The sequence below is a fragment of the Montipora foliosa genome, chromosome 11 (genome assembly GCF_036669935.1).
Source record: "Montipora foliosa isolate CH-2021 chromosome 11, ASM3666993v2, whole genome shotgun sequence".
NCBI lineage: Eukaryota > Metazoa > Cnidaria > Anthozoa > Scleractinia > Acroporidae > Montipora > Montipora foliosa.
This window is the reverse complement of record NC_090879.1, coordinates 29,861,963-29,884,462: the sequence shown is the minus strand read 5'-3', so window position 1 is coordinate 29,884,462 and position 22,500 is coordinate 29,861,963. Positions and strand designations below refer to the sequence as shown.

Genomic DNA, 22,500 nt, shown 5'->3' with positions numbered 1-22,500 from the left:
CAGATCACTTAAATTGACTGGAACACTAACCAGCCCACTTGTAAAATCACCCTCATCCATAATGTCTCGTAAGATTGTTCCCTCCAAAAATTCGGTGATCCATCCTTTGATTTTTCTCTTACCATTAAGTATAAAACCTGCAAAGGGAAGTCTTCGTTTTCAGATTGCGCTACGCTACAAGTAAATCTCATTCTGAGCTATAATAACACACAAAGAGCCAGAGGTTCTTAGCAACCAAAACAGGACCTTGTTACCCTTTGGAGATAGCAGGCAATTTGCCCGTATATCCGCGGGGTACCCAGTTACTTGTAGCATTCCAATGTAAATAATTCCTGAGGATTATATTTTTTATTGACACCTTTATCGTAAAAGGTGTTTTAATCCCCTAGTTTGAATGATTTTTCTTGCCAGGTTTTAATTAAATTTCTTCTTTTAAAAATGACGTTTTAATTAGCAGAAGATAATAATGCGGTTTTGTGGGGAGGTCGACGATATTTAACCGGAATAACTAGGAGATGAAACGATTTAGTCGACTGAATATTTAAGGCAACCATTTCAGCGCACTAAAGACAACTTACAACATAACAGATGAGATCACATGCACTCTGATCCCATCGGAGAAGCTTTGTGTACCTGGCGAATCGGATTTAATGGCTTGCTCGTACACGTTAGGATTTGCTTGTGTACAAATGGACAGCACAATTGTTGGAAATCGAACCAATCGTGATTTTCCTTGGCAAGTCGGGCTCTGAATCGGCCCGATTAACTGATGGGGGTGTCTTGAAAACGAAGACCCTTAAGACCCTAAGACTCAAAACAAAGAAAGTAACCCAAAACCCTCAAGTTGGCTAACGCTAGGCCAGCTTTGCACTTAGCAACATCCGTTATTAGTGTTTTGCCATGCCATTATCTTTTTCCCGCATACATTCGAAACATTATTTTCCCCCTTTTTTTCGCAACTGCATGCCATCACTTGAAGTTTAACACCAGACCCTAGCGAATTGTTTGTGAAAACAATTCCGATATCGCGAAGAACATTGGTGTAAGAATCATGAGTTTCATTAGGTTCCGTAAAGGACAACTGTGTCAGCCACCAATCCCGTTGCTTGCTATAGCTAATAACCAATGTTACGAAATTGTGTCTCTCGCTTGCTTGATTTGATATTTTCACTATATTTGTTATTTTCATTATATTTGTGGGGCGCCCTTCCCTTGTCTTCCTTGAATAACTGTTATCTTACTGCTGTCGCTTGCTTCGTTTGTTATTTTCGTTATATTTGTGGCGCCCCTTCCTTGTCTGCCTTAAACAATTGCTATTTTTGTGTCTCTTGCTTGCTTGATTTGATATTTTCGCTAAATTTGTTATTTTCGTTATATTTCTGGGGCCTCCTTTCCTTGTCTGCCTTGAAGAAGTGTTATTCTTGCTGGTATTGCTTGCTTGATTCGTAATTTTAGCTAAATTTGTTATTTTCGTTATTTTTGTTATATTTGTGGAGCCCCCTTCCCTTCTCTGCCTTGAAGAATTGTTATTCTGTCTGCTGTCGTTTGCTTCACTTGATATTTTTGCTATATTTGTTATTTTCGTTAATACTTAACAAGCGTTTTGTGATGCTTGCTTTTCTTGCGATTGAGTGCATTTCTGGACATATCTGTTATATGCGAGGGTTACCGTTTGCCTTTTCGGCAAACTCCCCCTGGGTTACATCCCGCAATAATAGATCAGCTTTGGATCATTCTGAGTTTGCAGCTTTTACATTCAGGTAGGGTTATGGAACTAAATAGGCCACCTGATGTTGTACAATACAATACAATACAATACGTTTATTAGTATCTCCCAAAAGGGATTTTCAATACCAATTTACAAAAATATAAGTATTATAAATACTGATAAAGCTGCAATGCAAGGGAAAATATGGGTAAATTATTAAAATATAAAACTGCAATTAATTTATAAACAGGCCCAAAATTCACGTCGGACGGAACGTTTGAAACTAGTAACGTTTGAACTGTTTTTGGTGTTATCACTTTAGTTGTTCCATAAGGATATGGAATGATCAAAGAAGGACCTCTGAGCTGTTGATGTTCTTTTAAAGGTAATGACGATATTATTCTTTTGCCTGGTGTTGTAGCGATGGATCATTGGTGGAGCGCTTGACCAACTTGGTTTCGAGGTAATTTGGAGCGAGGCCATGAAGACATTTGCATACTATAGTAACGTCTCTGAGCTGAAGCATTTCATTTATGGGCAGCCTACCAAGTTCCTTAAGGGATTGTGAGATGTGGTCATACTTTCTTTTGCCAGTTAATATTCTATCAGCAAACTTGAGTTCTGTAATAGCTGCTCCTTTTAATGTGTCCATACAGCCCAACGGTAAAAAGAGGTTTATTCTTGATCTCTGTTACATTAACAATTTTCTCATTAAGCATAGAGTCAAGTACGAAAATTAGAAGATTTCCTTATCCTATTTCCAAAAGGGTTCTTTTATGATAACTTTTGATCTTAAAAGCGGGGTAGCCACGCATATTGAAATTCATCCAGATCATCTGAGGTTTTGTGGGTTTTCATGGGAGTTTCCAGGGGAATCTTCCATCCGATATTTTGCACCTTACATTTTTACAAAATGTCTTACGCCGCTTGAGAAGTATTCGAGGTTCAACGGTGTTAATATTGCTTCATTTCTTGATGATGGCTGGTTGATAGATTCCGACCGTGACACCTGTGCAGTCCTAGCTACTAATATTTGGTCTGATTTAAGGAAGTAGGGGTTTTCACCAATGATGAGAAGTCTCAATGCTGTCCGAGTCAAGTTCTCGAATGGTTGGGGATTACATGAAATACCGTTAATGGAACTATTACGATTTCTGAGCGACGGGTAAATAGTATCTCTAAATCTGTTGATAAGATTCTCTTGAGTGATCGTTTGGTATCGGCACGGGAGTTGGTCTCACCTGTGGGTAAAGATTATTTCTGGTGGGCCAGGTTTTGGTATATTTCCAGACTCATGACGAGGTATTGCTCAATTTCATTAGATTTCAGTTTTTTTTTTTTCTGTGCAGCAAAATGCACAATAGAAAAACGTGGCCGTGTTTGATTGGGCAATGCACAATAGAAAGCACGTGGCGGTGTTTTGATTGGGTAATGCACAATAGAAGCCACGTGGCGCTGTTTACTTTGGTTATTTAAAGCAAACCACGTAATCCAAGATCATGAAGAGCTCTGTGATGCGTTGTTTGGATTACTGAAGATCGGCATTGCGTTGGCTTAATCGATTTCTTCTTGGGGCGCTCAAAGCACATACAAAGAAAGGCATACGCTTTTCGCGGTAGACCCACACTAAAAGATGTCAAGCGTCAGCTTCGAAACGGGTCGTTCCGCGAACTGAATGAAACAAGAATATACTCGAATGTAACTGAAATGGACGCAACTATTGAAAGTGATACAAGTCAAAACACTAATTCTTTAATAAGCAGCGGGTACCTTATTGAGAACTACTCTAAAGATGACAGCGACAAAGAAAATAACTCCACAAACAAATGGACGCTATATTGGAATCTTCTGAAGACAAAGTAAAAACATTTGCACAGCGAACAAATGGCCTCACGCTTGTACCATTTTCACCGCGAACAAATAGCCTCCCGCTCAGTGTACCATTTGACTACGGAGATAAGTTTTTTGTCTATTACGTTTTTTCTTTTTTTTCATTGTTAACAGTTTGTGTTTCTTGTAATGGTCTAGCTTATATCCTTTGTTCAAATAGCCATATTAGCGATCGTGTTCACTGCCATCTTGTGTGTATAGTTCTGTTCTAGTTTCACAAGATTTGATGTCATCAGTGGAAAATGTGATCAGCTCTTTAGAAAATAACTTTGATGTAGTTTGAAAGGCTGTACAGTTATTTGATTCTCAATGATAATAAAGACTTCATTCCGAAGGAGAAATACAGGTCTCGATAAGCAAAAGTTGTTTACTTTTGTTTTGATTTGCGTGAGCATCGCATAGACGTGCCCGAGAACCAAGCAGAATTACAGAGAAAGGCTGAGACGTCTATTTTATAACAGCAGAAAAAGGAGGAAACTTGCAGGAACGTATTTGGGTAACAACGTACCGAGGTCATCCACATTTCATCGTATTACTAGCAAGGGAGATCACTTCCTCGTAAAACACAACAAAAAAATATCTACCTCAGGTATGCGTTTAAATCTAAGCACGTGGTACAGTGTATGTACCACTTTTCCAAAAAGCGTGGATGAACAGGTAAATGCAAAATGAAACTTAAATTTTATGCAGAAATCAGGAATACCCGGTATGATTTGTAAAAGAATGTTTTGTTTTTCTCAGAAACGAAACGAACGTAACTATTTTGAATTTAGGGTGAACTATTTACAGCAGCGAGTTAGAGTGGCCAATCGAAACAGAGTGTGTAATTGGAAATCTAAACATCTACGAGATACAAAAACAAACTTGTGAACACGTAAACCTAAAATATTCCAAATCATAATGCTGACAAACACAAAGGCGAAAGAAAAATGGATTATGCATAGGACGTTTTGAATATCTGAATGATTTTGGGTTAGATGAAAGCGATATATTGTTAAAAATTCCCAAGTTATCCCTTTTCGTGTTAATTAGTAATGCAAACAAGTCTTAGTAATAAATTGGATTAACGAGGAACCAGTGATTGTAAAGCTAGTAATTGCCATGGTTCGTATGTAACACGTAATCATGAGACGATTCACGGAAACGGAATTTGAAATGTTATGCAGGGGTAAGTATTTGAAGGTAAAATAGGTATTTGTAGACTTTATTCTTCGATGTATTGTGCACATAAACGAGTATATGTTTTTCTCTTTAAATGAGATTTTACTGCCCTATCAGTAAAATACGATTAATGACACGTGACCGTACTCGCGTTCTTTGTAGTCGGCCGTTCAAGGTCATAAAATCAACGGTTTTGTTGTAAATAAAACGAGGACATAAAGACTTTGTTCCCAGATCTCAGATTATAACGTACACCTGCATTGGCCAAATCTGTTTAAAGCCTCATTCATTATTGCTAAAGAGCACGTGTAATGCCTACCTGCTACATAGTAGAACCTGTGCAACTGGCTACTTTAATAGACAGAGTCTAGCTATAAAAGCCTCAGTCAGCCGTCCAAGGTTCACCTGGCAGTTTGTCTTCTATAGTAAACCAACTAGCTGTTTGCAATTTGTTAAAGTTTTTCCCTCCCTCCCTTTGGGGATGGGTTGGATATATCGCTTTGCCTTCATTAAAGGGGCTAGGTCACGCAATTTTAGGCAATTTCAGCATTGATCAAATGGTCATAGAATTAACTGAAATAACAAAAATACGGCTCAAAACTATAGAAGAACTCAAACAAAACACAGGAAAGCTAAGAAGGGACAAGGATGGACAAAACTGGGGGAGGATTGAAGTGGATTGCATTTGGGTAAATTTGAAAAAACGTCGGCCCACCTTTTTTCAAATTTATATCAGTTTATATCAAAATGTCATTTAAACAGCTGGAAAATCATTCTCAATTGTTATGTGGCCGTGATTTTGCAAATGAAAGACTCTTGCTCTGCCAATTTGACGTTTAGAGCTCATAACTAACAATTTTAAACAAAATTACCTAAAACAGCGTGACCTAGCCCTTTAAAAATTGGGTCCTCTCCTGTACGGTGACTTCCACCAAGCTTGTTGGCTCGTTTGCCTTGGTACATCGCTCGCTAACCAATACTCTTGTCCGATCCAGCACGTGCTGTTTACCACTCAGCTCGTAGTGCTGGGAGATAAGTGAGGTTGTTCTACGTCACGCAATCTGGAAGTCGCATAGGCTAACCAGCCGCAAGGCAGTGTTCCCCTCAAAAAAACGCCAATACGTCTGTTGTCTCGTTCTATTGCGCCTTGCGTTGTGCGTTTAAAAGCTAATTATGCATGTTGATACCAAGGAACACCGTTCAGAGAGTTTGAGTTCACATTTCTATCTTTATTTCTTGAGAGTTTCAATACACGAAGCGAAATAAGAATGACAGGCCAAGTGACCCACACTATAGTATTCCATTCGGAAACGAAACACTACTTTTTGTTTTTTGAAATAGTTTCTTGTTAAAAAGTCTAGTCCACCGCATGGCATATTGCTGGTACCGGTAAGTTCAACCTTTGCAGGGACATAACCTAGAAAAATCCTGTTTCACACATCCTATTGATCCTAGTAAAACAACTGTCAAGGTGATGTTTTAGTGTATGGCTCAAATGCTGGTAGTGAATGTGCAACTATGTCACTATGTGCCATTATATAATTATAATTATGATAGGAAATTAATTACTTCCCCGTAATTATCAGTTGTAAATGTAGGAAATGATCTATACACTGCCTTATCAAGCTTGTCGAGACAAACATATTTCATGTTAACAGAATTACCTGCAGAAGTCATAGCGTTCAACACAACTTTTCAGATTCAATACAGCCCAAGTCATACTGGTAATGTACTTGAAGTTGCACAATAGATTTTGCTTACTGTATGTCTTTGATAGGTACTTTCCAAAATTTGGTCACAGAGAATTATAATTCTTTTATTTTTTTTCTCAATGCGTGAGTGGGGGAATTCAACAAATCCTGCAATCTGATTGGTTCCGGGAGCGGGTGGAATTTTTCTCATCCGGCCTGCTCACTCACGGCAGGCGGAAACCTAGCCTTAATGCGTGAGCTTGTTTGATGACCTTAAATTTCCATTTTTTTTTTTACACCGACTCCGTTTACATACAGAGGTTATTTTTCATTAGACAAGAGGTTTGGAAATGGAATTTCTCTTGAAACGTTCAGTTTGTAAGTCGCTTTAATACTGCATTCACTATCAAGCGCGGTGCGAGTCAACAATTAAAACAAGTGATTTCAGAGGAGGGATGGGGGAGGGGAGAGGAAAAAAAAAAAGTTATTTACCAGCAAAGGGTCGGTCTGTATAGCAAAAAACTGTGACATCGTTCTTGAAAAAGCAGCAATTTCAAGGCCTCGGTCACAGTTTTTTCCCATACGGACCTCCCAGCTGGCAAATAACATATATTATTTTGACAATTGGGTGCATATTACTGCGAGTATTTAAATTACACACAAATGGTATATTTTAAATATTTGATTCTCGTGCTATGGATTCATTTGGCATGGCCTCAAGGAACTTTTGCACTTCTGGAAGTATTTTCAAGTGTCGAGATATAGTGCACATCTCACGTGTCGCGCACGTGACAAAGTGACCTTTACGTGCACCACTGCACGAAAGTTTGGTCATCTTGGAAAGATGTTTTCACATCTCACCTTCGTTTCTCTTTCATTTTTTTCTGCAAAAGATGTTTCGACGAGTCATTTCGTTTCATCTTAAGCCGTTCAATTAGCGTTTCCTTTCTCAAACACTGAGCAAGAATACCCATCGATCAGTAAAAAAACAATGTCAGGCTTAGCCACTTTGGCATAAATACACTATTTTTACCTCGTTTCCATGGTCCAGTGGTCATTGTCACCACCTGTAATGAAGATAATCTGGGTCCGGGTATTCACTACATACACAGTCGAAACATCATGAGAATCGCAATGTAAGGCCGATGTAAGATGTAGTATATTCGGATGCAAGCGCCACAGGGTGTGGTGATCACCTGGATATTAATGGCAAGCAAGTTTGTAATAGCAATGGGATTTAGAAGAGAAGTATTTTTGCATCATGTGACTGGTTTAGCGGTTCATATTTAATAATTATTCCATGAGCGCGTAGCGCCGAGTTGGCTTATTAAAATCATCTCATATCCAACAAGCGCGAGTTGAATAATTGTTTTATCAAAAACGTCCCCAAAATATAGGAAACTAGACAACAATAAAATAAAAAAGGCCCAAAAAATCACGCACATGCTTGCCGTGTTTGTAGATCATGGTATAATGGCTCATAACCCATGATGGCTTAGCCAATCAAAACTCTCGAATTGCATTATCCAATGATCCAGTTTTTAATAATTTCTGTTATTTCGTTTGTTTTCTCGTTACAGATGTTTGTCTCATCCTGTGCACAGTGCGAGGTGCATACCGGTTATTGTAAAGCCAGGCCTAGGAGAGCTTATTTCGACATTACTGAAGCCTAAAGAGAATACCGCAACGAAGAGATACAAGAAAGAGATTTTGAAGTTTATGGAATGTTGTTGTTTTTTTTTTTCCGGGTTCGGGCCGTCCGGTGCCTCCTTTTCCCGTTACGCTTTGCAAGTCTGTTTTTAGGTTTTTGTAAGAGTTCTAGCTAATATGCCTCTTTATGGGATTGAACTCAAGCAGCTCTTAATATGGTTTTCCCACCCTCGTTCGGCGGCCTAAGTACACGGTGCCCAATTCGTGTTGATAATTCCGTTTGGTCATAAATTTGGTGGGAGGCAGCTAGGCGTGATAAGCCAGTTATTGTTAAAAGAGGGCGCCTATAATCTGCTGAGATTATTAGAGTATTATTTATAATTTTTCTGGTTCCTTCTACTAATCTTAGGGAATCTAGGCGTAAATGCTTGTATCTGCTTCGTAGGCCTTTGCGGGGGCTTTATTCCTGATAATGAACTTACGTAACATCGCGCCCGTGCATCTTGATTTTTTTCCTGATCATATTAGAGTGTTTGTTCTCAGGGCTAAAAAGGACATATATCGCCGGAAGTTACATTATGTTTATATTAAGAGGTTTAGCTATGCCAGTATTGCCCGGTTTGCGCCTTTTAGAAAGGTATATCTCCATATGTAATATTGAACTTTCCCAGTTCAGTTGCTCTTTTTCCGTCCACTAAGATTATTTAAGACCTCCAATTCTTACACGTTATATGGTTTCGTTAAATTAGTATATACCACATGTAGGGAAATCGTTAAAAGAGTGCCTAAGGAAGGAAATAGGGGGTGGATCATGAAATTGTAACGGTCTGTCATAGTTTAAGGTCTGGTGGAGCCACCTCTGCCATTAAATCCTAATCTTTCAGAAATGGTACTCAAGCTTTACGGACGGTGGAAGTCCGATACTGCGAAAGCTAAGATGTATTGATATATTCTCGGCAAGTTGCGTCTAAGGTTTACAAGTAACTAGTCCGCTTGGTCTTGTAAATTAGCGATTTATTTAGTTCGATTCAGTTTGTTTTGTTGTGTTATTATGATTGTTGGTGTGAACTCTTGAATAAAGGTCAGTAAGTTGGGACTGCCTTAGCATCCAAGACGATCAAGTTGTTGGATTTAGGTTATTTATATGTTTTTAAAGAGGAAACTAATTGTGCGGTTCGTCTGAGCGTACGAGGATTAGAACGTAAAATTCAGTATTGATCGATGTGAAGTTAGCATTTTTCTCCAGAATGTTTCCTTTTCAAAACGGCAAAAGTGCACATAACTACGATAGGGTGTTCCCCTCCCATCTTTCTGTTGATCAGCAGTTATTTAGTTAGGTTATATTAACGTAGATTAATCAGCGAATCTAGGCTATAACAGAGAAGACAAATAAAAATCAGCTTTCTTATTACTTATTAAGCTATCCCCTCTTTTTCCCTTGGCACTATCATGTTTTTTTTTAAAATCGCCGTTCGTATCCCACTCAACATGGCTATTGTGAGGGCGGGAGCACCATCAAATATTTGATGGGCTTCTGGTCAGGGATGCCTGTGAAACGATTTAAAACTCACCTGAGGGTATGCGGTTTGGTAAATCTACGATGTGGCTCCACCATTTTGTATCGGCTCGCTCCCCCTTTAAGTTTTCAGCAAAAGTGTGTGGGAACACTTCCCGAAACACATTTCCACCATGCCTCACCCAAGCAAGGTCCTTTTCCTATTGGTTCAAGGAGAGTGTCCTCAGAACTTTTAACTTGGAAGTTAATTTTGGCCCAATCCTCCTCGGTTTTTCCTAGGCATCTCCACAGCGGGGAATCCCGCATCCCACGGCCATTCCATATTTGAAATACTGCTTCACCGAGTACATCAGTGTGAATTTGCGACACAATCTTCAGCACTGGTGTCGTAGTGCTAAAATCTGCCGTCGTTCCATCCACAAACTCCGGAACCTTGACGTTTTCTCTAATTCCTTTCGTTTATTTCGTCAAAAAAATATTCGTAGTCGACTTTGAGAATGTCGCGTTCTTCCATGAAAACAGTTATGTCTTTCTTTCCTTCATGATCGACAAACATCTTGCGAACAGACTCTTTCTCGGCGTTCGCGTCGATCGCGCAAGCGACCCGTTTAATGACACAAAACCACCAGTCGTCCGGCGAAGTTCGGAGGTTATAGTGATAACTGTAGGCTGTTGAAACTGCTGCAAACATCCCACAGTCAGCAGGAAGTGAACGAATTTTGCCTTCGGACCCCAACACGACCTTCGTTTTCGCAGGTGCTGGCATACCGTGTTTTTGCCTCCCTTTTTCGATTAAGTCTTTGGCCCCTGTTCCAGCAAACTTCTCGAACAAGTGTTTGGCTTGCTTTTCGCTCTCCAGAAAACTTAAAGAGCCAACTGGGAGAGATTTTAACATTTTGTGGCTTACGAGCGAAACGGTCTTCATGGTCATCTCCTTGTTCACGTCTGCGGTGTTTGATGTGCCAATAATCTGACCCATGTTTGAGCCTACTGACTTCTCAAAAGCGTAATAAATGACAATGAAGGTAAGTGTTTTCGCAGACTAAACCGTCTTCAACTTTTAGTCTGAACCTTGCACGATGACTTGAAATGTTACACGACTACACCACGAAAACCAGTTTTTCAGGAAATGCTGCTATTTTATAGAAAGCAGGAAGTTTAAGCCAAGCATGGATGCGTTCAAAAAAGGAATTTTTTGCAGTAAGATAAGTTTCAAAATCCGTATACTAGTAATACTTCGGACACTCTAATTCTTTAGATAAGAGACATTCAAGCAACCAACCAAACGTGAATTAGGTTGCAAACCAAGAGTGAATCACTTTTGAGTAAACTCACTTTTAAACAATCCCAATCTTTGAAAAGCAGATTTTATGCGCTTGATGGCTTGAACGGCTGCCGCGCATTGGTGCGTCCAAAAGTGGACATGATCGGAAACGCATTGACGTCAGTTCTGTTACCCACTCAACTTTTACAAATCATGTTTACTTTGTCGCTAGCAACAAAGGAGACTAATGTTGCGCATGCGCCTCAGCATCCCGAAAATTCCCTTGAAATTCATTCGAAGCGCGGAAAATGAGAAATGGCGGATTTGGTGCTGGCATCGTTAATATTCATCGTCTGTTTCCAAAAGGACGACAGGCAATGAATGCAAAGATGATGAGTCATCTGAAAGGGTTGGGCATTGCCTTTCTTTATGACCGATACTGTCTCAATACAACGGGAAACACTGCGAAGGATCGCAAATGAAACGAAGATGGCGAGTCAAAAGTGTGGCGATGAACTAGAGATTTTGCAAGGAGCAGAAGATAGTTTTGCCTTCCTAGCGTTGTTTTTCTTATTCAAGAGACTTCTACACAGAATAGAGTGCTGTTTAATAATAAAGTAAGTCGGATTTAAATTGAAATGCGAGTTTACATTAAAAAATATGGGTAAACTGGCGTTTGAAGCGGGGACAACGATAAATCAGCTAACAAGATGAAGTTGTAAAATGGCAGCCTAGTTGTGGAGGACATCTCAATTCGCTATTCGCTATAAATTTTGAACCACATGTTCGAAGTAGAGTCGGAAATTGTTCTGGAGAAGACTGAATAGGGCTGATTTTGACTCGTGAAGCAAAAAGATTAAGCCAAGACGCATAGCTTTACTTTTCGAGTGCTCCAGATAATTTTTAACTTCCTTGGCAAAAAATATTTTGATTCCCCTTTTCAGCGGCCGTGATACGGGAATTCCCGCTTGCTGAAGTGAGCCCAACAATCAAAGGAAAGATTTGTGTAAAGAAATTGTCATTTAAAGTGGCATGGCTCAACACGGCAGGTTTCGTGTGATACCGGGAACAATACGCTATTTTGCTTATATTTCAGCGCGCACTGCAGTGTGGGGAGAGCGAGCCAGAGGCCGGTGAGGGGGCAACACTTCCCGTCACGGTTGGAAATGGTGGACAGCGTTGAAGCATTTCTTCGACTGAACTGACAGTCGCCTGACAACCTGAACAAGTTTACTGTCGTTGAACTAAAAGAGCATCTCCGTCAAAGAGACCTTAACCTATCAGGAAATAAGAACGAACTATGTGAAAAGCTGTTTTACGCGTACAAGCTTGCAGTTCCTAAAAGCCTAGTGTTAAAGAACAAGGAAAACATAAAAAAAAAAACAAGTGAAAACAAGTCAGGCCTTTTTTTTTTCTTTTTTTTATTATTATTTTATTTATTTATTTATTATTATTATTATTATTTTTTACACACACAAAACAAACACTAACTTACAGGATAGACAAATTTACATATTTACAGTAAAACAGTATACATTGCCACCCCTACCAAAAAGAAAATCAAAGCATTAAAGTTTAATGGCTGTCAGTTGCAAGGCTGTTGCGAAAAGGCGGTGAAGGATTTGTTGGTTTAGGGACTTATCAAAGTAAAAGAGGCAGGAAAAGAAGGGCGGTTTTCTAAATTAAAGTTTTGAGTAATTCCCACTTTGTTTGTAAGGTGCCTGCAGACTTTTGTTCAAATAGATAGGTCGACTTAAGATATCTGAAAAAGCCTTCTACCTTTGGTAGCTTTTGATTGTTTTTACAAATCCAGATATAGTGTCTTGCTAAAAGGAGGCAAAAATTCATTTGACAATGATTTTTGGAGGAGTCTGGCATCAAACCTAATGCTATAAGAAAATTGAATTGGTAGTTTTCTGGAATAATCTGAGACGAAATAAAGCGTTGTATTAAGAATGTCCAAAAAGCGGTCACTCTGGGACAGGACCAAAAGAGGTGGCTAAGTTTTTCTGGTTCATCTTTGCAAAAGGAGCAGTTTGGGTCGTCTTTTAGGCCGATTTTAACTAAGAATTCGTTAGTTGCTATTCGTTTGTGCAAAACCTTGAACTGGAATTCGAGAAGTCTTGTGCTTGTACAGCACTTAAAAGCTAGTAGGTAAGTATCATGCCACTTAATACATTGTTCGTCTTCTATACCGCATTCCGTTATCCATTTCTGCTGAGCCTGCCTAGGAGGTACCATTTTCCTGGATATAAGTTTTGTGTAAACTAGTTTGTTTGCTTTTTGAGCTTTCAGTAGTTTAGTTGAAAAACGTTCATACTCGTTTTTAGGATCATTGGGTACAAAGCTGTTTTGATGTGTTTTCCATAAGAGTTTAATCAGGGGCACCCAACGAATCTGTTCCTCACATTATCTGTTCCCCAGAGGAATCTTGCTGGCTGGCAAAAATACAGGTGTTTCGATGAGCTGGCTGGGAAATTTATTATTGATAGAGGTTTTGCCTGGGAAAAACTGACTTTTTCTAGCATTTCAACCCGAGCTGGCAGTAGAAACTCTGAAGACTGAGGACGACTAACTAAAAAAAAAAAAAAAAAAAAAGAACCCCTTTCCTCTCCCAGAGAGTAGTCACAAACATACGACGGCTGGTCAGAGTGATTGCGCTTGCGGAAAAAAAACCTGTTTTGTCCCGGTTTTGTCGCTTTTGTTCGGTCGTTTTGCATCGAGGGATTTGAAAGCGCGCGCAATTCCTGGCTAGGAAATAAATTTGATCAGCTGGCTGGGAAACTAACCAATTCTATCTAGCTGGCTGGGAAATTTCTTGTGTGTCTTGCTGGGAAAAAGGAACAGATAATGTTTTCCCAGCAACATTAAAAAACACCTAAAAATGCCTTAATAACATTTATTTTCATTAACTGGGGTATAATAATACATTTTACAACAAATTGGTCGTTGGGTGCCCCTGTTTAATTGTGGACAAAATTCCGCAATACTTAAGAGGGCAAACTGTTATTCCGTACCTAGTCTGCAATTCTGTGAGAGAAAGAAAATTATTGAAATCGTCCTTCAAGTGTTTCACTATGGTAACACCTGCACAATGCCACTCAGGGTAGTAAACGGGGCGGTTGTCAATTCTAATCAGCGAATTATACCACAAACTTTGGTTGAGAAAGTGATTCTCTGAAATTATTCGGTCTTCGAAATTAATTTCTGCCCAAATTTTTAGAACTTCACTAATAAAGCTATCTTTAGATTGAAGAATATTTTTAGAGTCATTTGTGTTAAGGTTGCCAGTAAGAACTGTTTTTCCGCCGAAAGCCTTTAACTCAAGATCAAAGAACAACTTTCATTTGCCTCGGTTTTCTGCATCCAAATATTTTTTTATCCAGTTGGCTTTCAAAGACTTACTAAAAGAAACAATATCAATCATTTTTAGGCCCCCGTTTGGATAGTCATTAATGATAGTGTTTCGCTTAATTTTGTCTCCTTTACCATCCCACAGGAAGGCGAAAAGAAGTTTGTTTACTTCTTTAATAGCCTTTACATTTAAAGGTAGCGGTGATAAGATATAAACAAGTTGCGAGACAACAAGGCTTTTAAGTACTGCTATTTTACCCATCAGTGTCAATCTGCGGTAGTTCCAAGTGCTTAATATATTCCTGACCTTTACAAGTTTTTCGTCGTAATTTAAATCAGTGGTTTCCTCCGGGTGAACTGAAAGCCAGATTCCTAGAGTTTTCACTTTGTATTTTGGCCATTTAAAATTCCTCTCAGGAAAAGGAACATCACTGCTCCCACATTTTGCTCCAATCCATAGTGCCTCTGTTTTTTTATCATTCAATTTCAAACCCGAAACTTTGTAAAAGTCGTCCAGAGTTTGAAGGCAAGCTTTTAGAGAAACCCTTGATCCATCTAGAACTAACGTTGTGTCATCAGCATATTGACTTAACTTTATTTCTTCATTATTTATCAGAAAACCGCCAATTTTTTTATTTCTGCGGATATCCTTGGCTAACATTTCAACCGCTAAAACGAACAAATAGGGTGAGAGGGGACAACCCTGCCTAACACCTCTTTGGATTTTAAAAAATTCACTCGTAGAATCTTAGTCGCGTCGAATTTATCAAAAATTGGTTCGACAAAGAGTCCACTTAATTCCAGTGTGGTAGAAAACGTCAAACCTATGTCGGTCCTATTTCACAAGATGCACTTCATTAGTACATGGGAACAAGCACGTGTCCCCGTGCTATTCACTTGATGCACGGCTAGTCACTGCAAGGACTTGCTAGCGAAATGCCGAAATACAGTGCTCGTTGCGCCTTTCTTTGGTTGTTGATTCAGTGCGAAAAATAGAAGGAAAACATTTGCATCACATGCAACTCTGAAAACATGTAGTAGGCGACGGCGACGGTAACGAGAACGTCACAAATTTGCATATTTAGTGGGCCAAAACAATACCTTTGTACACCCTGCACGTGCATTGGAGGAGTCGGTTTTTTTGTGATGTTTGTGCAGTGCACCACATTTGAATCAATTATTTTGTAAAATTTGCACGATTTATGAATTGAGTTCATCTTGTGTTTAGAACCGTGTTTGCTGAAACGCCGAAACAATGTTGCATTATTCGACTTAGGAAGTCGAATTCATGCTGGAGTCGAACCAATTAATTTGACTCGAACTTAATTGCTGCAAACGTCCAGCCATTCATGCACCTATATATTTCAAAATTAATAGGTTCGACGAATTAAGTTCGACCAGGAACCCATGACCCGGAGCCTACAAATCTACTGTGTTCGTGTAACGGCGTTTTCACAGACCGATTTATTTTTAGATTGAATTTCCCGCGAATGAGACTCCCACAGGAGCCCGCTGACCAATTACAAGAAATTAAGCTGACGTCATAGGGTCATCGAACCGGAACTGCCTTTGTTTTTTGACCTAATTCGCGGGAAGGGCTAGTCTAAAAATAAACCTACTTGTGAAAACGCCGTTTCACAGACGCTGTAGGGAAGTTGCTCACTCCAGATGGGCTCCTGGTTCGACTAAGATTCGACGTTTGCCCTAGGCCTTAGTGGTCGAGAATGCAAATTTTCCGGATGCCAGTGATGACAGAGGTTGATAAATGTCTCAAGGATACCCCAAAGGCGATTTTGAAGGGAAAGAGCTCTGAAATCTCTGGACATGTTTTCAATGTGGAGTGCCACACTGTCACACGGTCCCAAGTACTGTTTTGTTCGGGGTAAATGCGTCCCACAGCAAAGAACTCATAATACAGTAAGCCACAAGAGCTTTGGATTTGTTTACATAAAGAGAGTGGTGAAGTGGTGACTGCCGAATGTAACTGTGTTGCTGGGTAAGTCAACAGTAAGGTCAGAGAGCTTTATATAATAATGATTCTGCGTGGAAAATACTGAACCTTTGATTATATTATTGCTGATTTGCCGTTTTTCTGAAAAAGGTTGTAGAGCCACCAAACCCTGACAATATGAAACTTTTTTTACTTATAGTATTTTTTACCACCGTATTTGTATCTCTTAAGAATTCTTTTCAGATTTTTATTTGTACCCAAGTTTATTCACTTTGACTTGCATTGATATGTTGTTAAGCCAACGTGGAAACGTCGTTGCTTTCAAATTTTTTAACCAAGATAGTTGTATTTTTTTCAGTTTTATCGCGCTCTTTTGTTGCTAAAATATGAAACTTAGTGATATATTTAGTAAAGTAGCGGGACACCTTCTTAGAAAAGCTTAACAGTTTAAAGAGCCTCCAAACATTTCCTCCTACTTTTTATGTTATAAGTTCCTTATAGAGTGTATTTCTGGCAAATAAATACTTGACTAACCATCAACTGTTTTCTGATGAAAGTTTAGCATGCAAAAGAGGACGTGTCTAACATGTGAAAAATCTTTTTTTTTCTTTCTTTTTTTTTTTTTTGTAGCTTGGGTGAGGTATGCAAACATGTCGGTGCCTTGTTGCATCATATTGCATCAGAAGTGAGAAAAGGAAATTTAAATAAAATTTGCACATCATTGCCCCAGACTTGACGACATCCGTCAGTTGGGGCAAGGAAATAATATGACCCTAAAAAGCTTTCAGAGATCAGAGTTTAAAAAGCCAAAAATAGAGCTAAGTCTTTTTTTTTTGTATGAGATAACAACAAAGTGTTGTACATCGTTCTTCATTTGATCCTCGCTCTTTGAAAGACAGAACACCTATGCATTTCGCTGACATTGACTGGGAAAACCTTGCATTAGCCTCTAATGGAAACTGCATGTGATACCCTGTTGTATAAAAATCCCCATTTGTCATGTGCAAGTCAGGAACCAGATATTAGTCATGTTGTTCATGAAGAAATTGTGTCAACTGAAAAGGCTGAAGAACCAATGTCTTTAATTTGTCAAGCTGAAATGGTTTCTCAGGTTTATCCGACTGTACAAGAACAGTGTGAACAGCTTGTCAGAGAATTATCTTGGAGTACTGAGCAAAGTAACATTATTGCCCAAAAAAAAAGTGTGGGACAATCCAGTGATTCAACATGGGCATTGTACAGGGTTGTTATTATCACAGCTTCACGAATGCTGTCTGTACTAAGGAAAACTGATGAAGATGGCAGAGTATAAGAACAGCAGTCAACCGATAAGCTTACCATTCAACTTCTTGGCTACAGCAAGTTTCTCTTTCCGAAACTGGTCTGGTTCTGTCTGTAGATTGGCCCTATGTTGGCGCAAGCTCTGATGCCGTTGTGCATTGTTCTTGTTGTGGGCCAGAGGCTGCCGAGTTCAAAGTCACTTGGACACACAGGAAAAAACAATAAAGGAGTTCGCTCTGGTCCCAGGTAATTGTTTACATGTTCGTAATGGGTATGTAGTGTTGAAAAATACACACGAGTATTTTTATCAGGTGCAGACTATGATGGCCGTTTTGAATGTGCCCTACCTCAATTTTTTTATGTTGGCAATAAACTTGGCATCTGTTGATGAGCACCTGAAGAGCATTGATTTTGACAAAGAACTTTGGCAGCAGGCACTCCCACGACTGTTTAGTTTTTTTCGAAACTGCACTGATTGTCCCCGAAATATTCACGAAACGTTTGTTGAAACAAGTATTTGCGAAAGAAATGAACATAGAGATTATTGATAGAGTAGTTTTAGTTAATACTGACTAATCAGCTTTTAACAGGTAACATTAATATCACTGGCTTCCATTACAGAGACTACAGACTTTAAGGGTAGTAAGCAAAAAGCTATGGACAGTTTATATCGAATGTACAATATTCCCCAGATGGTCCACTGCTTGTGGATTCTTATAAAAATAAAAATTAAAAAATCCAAGCTATGCATTTTTTATGGGGGGCAGGGTGATGATAAAAAAACCCTTACTTTCAGAGAGAGGAAAGCAAAAATGATTGTCCATTTGCAAGACTTGAACATCTTTGTAATTTTTCTATTCGATTGATTAATCCCTTCAAATGTGGGAGGGGTTTGGGGTCAATCCTCGAACTTATCTTTGTATGTAGTGTGATTTCCAATTTGTTATTTGATAAAAATTAATAATAATCGTAGTCGTTGTGCAAATTGAATATTTTTAATATAAAGAAGGTTCGAAAGACTGTGATGGTAGTTGCCATATTGATTTTAAGGGCCCCTTAATGTGATTGCGGTAGACGAAGCTTGCCCAGAGATCTCACTCTTACCAGTAAATTTGGTGTGTTTCAAATTCACTTTGAGAAAGGGCTAACCCTCGAAACGTTCAGCCATTTAGTCTTTTCACAGTCGCAGTTCACCTTTAGCAACCGGTTCGATCAACCAAATTTTCTTGATTTACTTGTCCACCGACACAGCACCAAACATCACAATTTCTGTAGAAACCAACGCCTTTCGTATGACAGGGCAGGCTGGTCCAGTTGCCGACGTCGTGGGTTCTCAGACCAAGATCTAGGCAACCGAGCTGGCACTGTTGCCTGGCTCATTAGAAGGGGCCTCAATTTTCGTAGAACTTCAATTTTACAAGTTGAAGGAGAATACCAAATCTTAAAGTGTGCAGGGCATGTTATAGCTTAGGCACTGCTGAATATCATCCCAAACTGGGTGAAGCCATGGGCTCTTGCAAAGGTGTTAATGAGTCCTGGGTCATTGCATTCCTTTTGTGGGGACTAACGGACAAAATTATTCTTATGTCAAATGAACCCGTTTGTCCAACCCAACCCCTTAAAGACAAAGGACTGGGACGACCCAGGATCGCTGGGATCTCACTATTCAGCACTTGTTATTAACCGCCCGTATCAAAATAAACTTTTGTTTTTGGCAAAAGATATCTTTTCTACCAGGTTAGCTACTGGTTTGTCTTCGCGCTGTCTTTCTCGATGCAACTGTATAACATTCCGTTAGAGTTATTCCAGGTTTCACAGTAAATCGGCGTAGATTTATTTTTAGTGCAGTGAAACGGTGATTTGGAAAGTAAAGGAAAAGATTGCTATCCCACCTCTGTAAACAATGTTCTTTTTTTGGGATTTTTTGAGGGAAAAGGCTTTAATCTAGACATGTTGAAAATAAAAAACGACCTTTGCGTTTCTGGGTTAAATTATTTGGCTTGAAACGACCAAACTTGAATTCGCGTGGAGAACATGGGCAATTTTGTCTACACTACTCAAACAGGCACTCCAGCTAGATGATATATGAGCGCGTTGGCCAGCCAAGTCATCGTGCCATTTATTTAGCATTGCAATAGATACAAAAATATTCATGCATAAACTCTATTATAAAGAGAAGAGCAATTCATCAGAGCCGGACACGAAAACCCCTAAAAACCAGCAGGTGGAAAAAACCAGGGAACGTGTACACTCGACCAAGGCAGTGCTGCGACCCTTAAGGTTCTAAGGTATTCTTATCGAAAAACGCTATCTTATACAGCTTACCGAAGGCATAAAACAAATTTTCAACGCGATATAACAATAAACGAACTGGACTTGCACACGCGGAGAAGGCTGACCGTAGAATGACTAAGCCTACTAACACAGCACACCACACCTCTGATACGTGCCGCCAAAATTGCAATTTAAGCTCATTTGCAATTATCACAAATTACATTTTTACGATTCAACTCCTTTCTTTACAATGCCATCCCACCCTCAAACGAAAGTTACATTTCGCATTGCAACCAGGCTGTCTATCAAATAGGGACTTTAAAATAGAGTTTAGCAAGGATGACGTTGACGAAAACGTCACTCTAATCCTTTCCAATCTTGTTTTGTGGAGTACGGGAAAGAAGTGCACGGAAATTCGGGCTGCACGTGCAGCACGAGTATTTTCCCTTTTTTAACTAATCATATTCTTGCTTTGTGGCGTTGTCGTTTCCGTAGCCGTGGTCTTTGCTTAAAGGGGCTATGTCAAGTTATTTTAGTGTGTTTCGGGGAAATCTTTACTTAACCCTTTCACTCCCGAGGGCTTCCCCATTGACCAGTAAAATCGTCTGACAGTAGACAGAGTAAAATCTATAATTTAACAATTTGCATTTTTGGCGGTGAAAGGGTTAATCGCGAGTGTAAAACTCAAAAATGGTAATGTGGAATTCCTTTACCGATAAAATTATTGTTGCATCACAAAGGAATAATTCTGAGAAAAAAAACAACCTTTATCCAGGCTATGTCAAGTTATTTTAGTGTGTTTCGGTTGATATAGAAGAAACTATTAACAAACACTTTACACATATTGCGCAATTACTAGCAGAAGATATTCCTGGTGTAGATGTAAATCCTAGATTTATCTGGAAACCACTGATAAATCTTTCTCTCTGCAAACTCCGGGTATCGATATTGTATTAAACCTTTTAAAGAAAATTGATGATAAAAAAGCCACTGGTCTTGATAATATTCTATTCGGCATATTCTCAAATGTGAGAACAAATTACTATTAAGTTGCCAATCAGGGTTCCGCTCCTTACACAGTACTCTTACTGCTTTGCTTGAGGCGACAAATGACTGGTCAGTTAACATCGACAATGGGTTATTAAATGGCGTCATTTTCATTGACCTTACTAATGCATTTGACACCATTGATCACGAAATCATCTTGCGTAAAATATCATTCTTGGGTTTTGACCAGGTAGCTATCAGGTGGTTCCTGTCGTACCAAAGTGGCCGAACCCAAAGGTGTGATGTCAACGGCAAGCTATCAACTGCTCGCGATCTCAGGTGCGACGTACCGCAGGGCAGTATACTGGGTTCTTTGCTATTTCTAATTTATATTAATGATCTCCCCAACTGCCTGCGGGCCTCTGCACGAAGGATGTTTGCTGATGACACAAACATTACACTAACGGCTAAAACGTTAACGGAACTATTAAAGTAAACTGAGCCATAGATGCTCAACTTACTTGGTGCAAGCACGTTGAAGAAATATGCAAGAAAGCATCTTCAGCTTTAGGTGCCCTCAAACGTGCGCGACCCTGCCATTCAAATCTATAACGCTCCGATTGTGCCATATTTCGATTATTGCAGCCCGGTTTGGAACTGTTTGAGTGGTTACCTGAGTGATAAACTCCAAAAATTGCAGAATCGTGCAGCTTGAGTAATTACAAAATTGCCTTTTGATACGAACTCGAACCACCTCCTAACTACCCTTAACTGGGAGAGGCTACCAATTCGACGAAAGAAACGGAAAACCTTAATGATGTATAAGACAATGAATGGACATGCCCCAGATTATCTTTAACGTCTTTTCACTCAGTATTACTCTAATTACAACATGAGAAACTCTGAAACATGAGAAACTCTGAAACTCTTCCGTGTTTAAATAAAGCGTTACTACTACTACTGCTACTACTACTAGCTACTACTACTACTACTACTACTACTACTACTACTACTACTACTACTACTACTACTACTACTACTACTACTACTACTACTACTGCTAAGTACGTAGACAGGAAGAATGGTGGGTGAAGGATGCATTTTGGCGGTTAATGCTCTTTCACTCTCATTAGCTTCTCTTGCTTCAACTTTTTAGTGCTGTGACTTCTTGTTATCACTTTTAATACTGCAGCGCCTTCACCAAAGGCGGTATATCGTGACACGAGCCGACCCCAAGTTGGCGGGTTACCTCACCTTCAAGTGTTTTCATGGCAAAATGCGACCCCGGCTTTGTGGGTCACCCGGTCTACCAGACCTGCCGGCTTACCTCGCCTATCATGTAAATGCCAGGCTGAAAAAATAAGACTTTAAATGGACAGGGGAGTTACCCCACATTGGCGGGTTACTCACCTAGACGGGTTACCCTACCTCCATGTAAACAGGCCCTCAGACAGTTAAAAATTGCCACGCTGTTGTAAATTCCCAAAAATATTGATGATGCGTGGCGATTGATCATGCGCAATAACTTAAAAGAACAGGTTTGTCAAGTCGAAACTTGACTGACTCATCCATTTCTTTGGATGAGCGGTAAATCAAAGAATGTCGAACAATGTCGAGGCGGCTGGCAGAGTCTTCTTCCTCTTCCCAACTTACCAAGGAAGATCGAAAGAGACTATGCTCGAAGGGTCGCTAACGCTAGATACTTCAACCTCTTCATCTTTTCACGGTGGGAGTTCGACCTTAATCAACTCGTTTGGTCAAAAAATTTTCGTG

The 22,500-nt window shown here is 39.5% G+C and overlaps 1 pseudogene; it reads right to left on the bottom strand.

Annotated features, from left to right (window-relative positions):
• The window catches only part of LOC137976876 (uncharacterized), an 11,066-nt pseudogene extending 352 nt beyond the window's left edge, over nt 1-10,714 (bottom strand).
• Between the last annotated feature and the right edge of the window lie 11,786 nt (nt 10,715-22,500).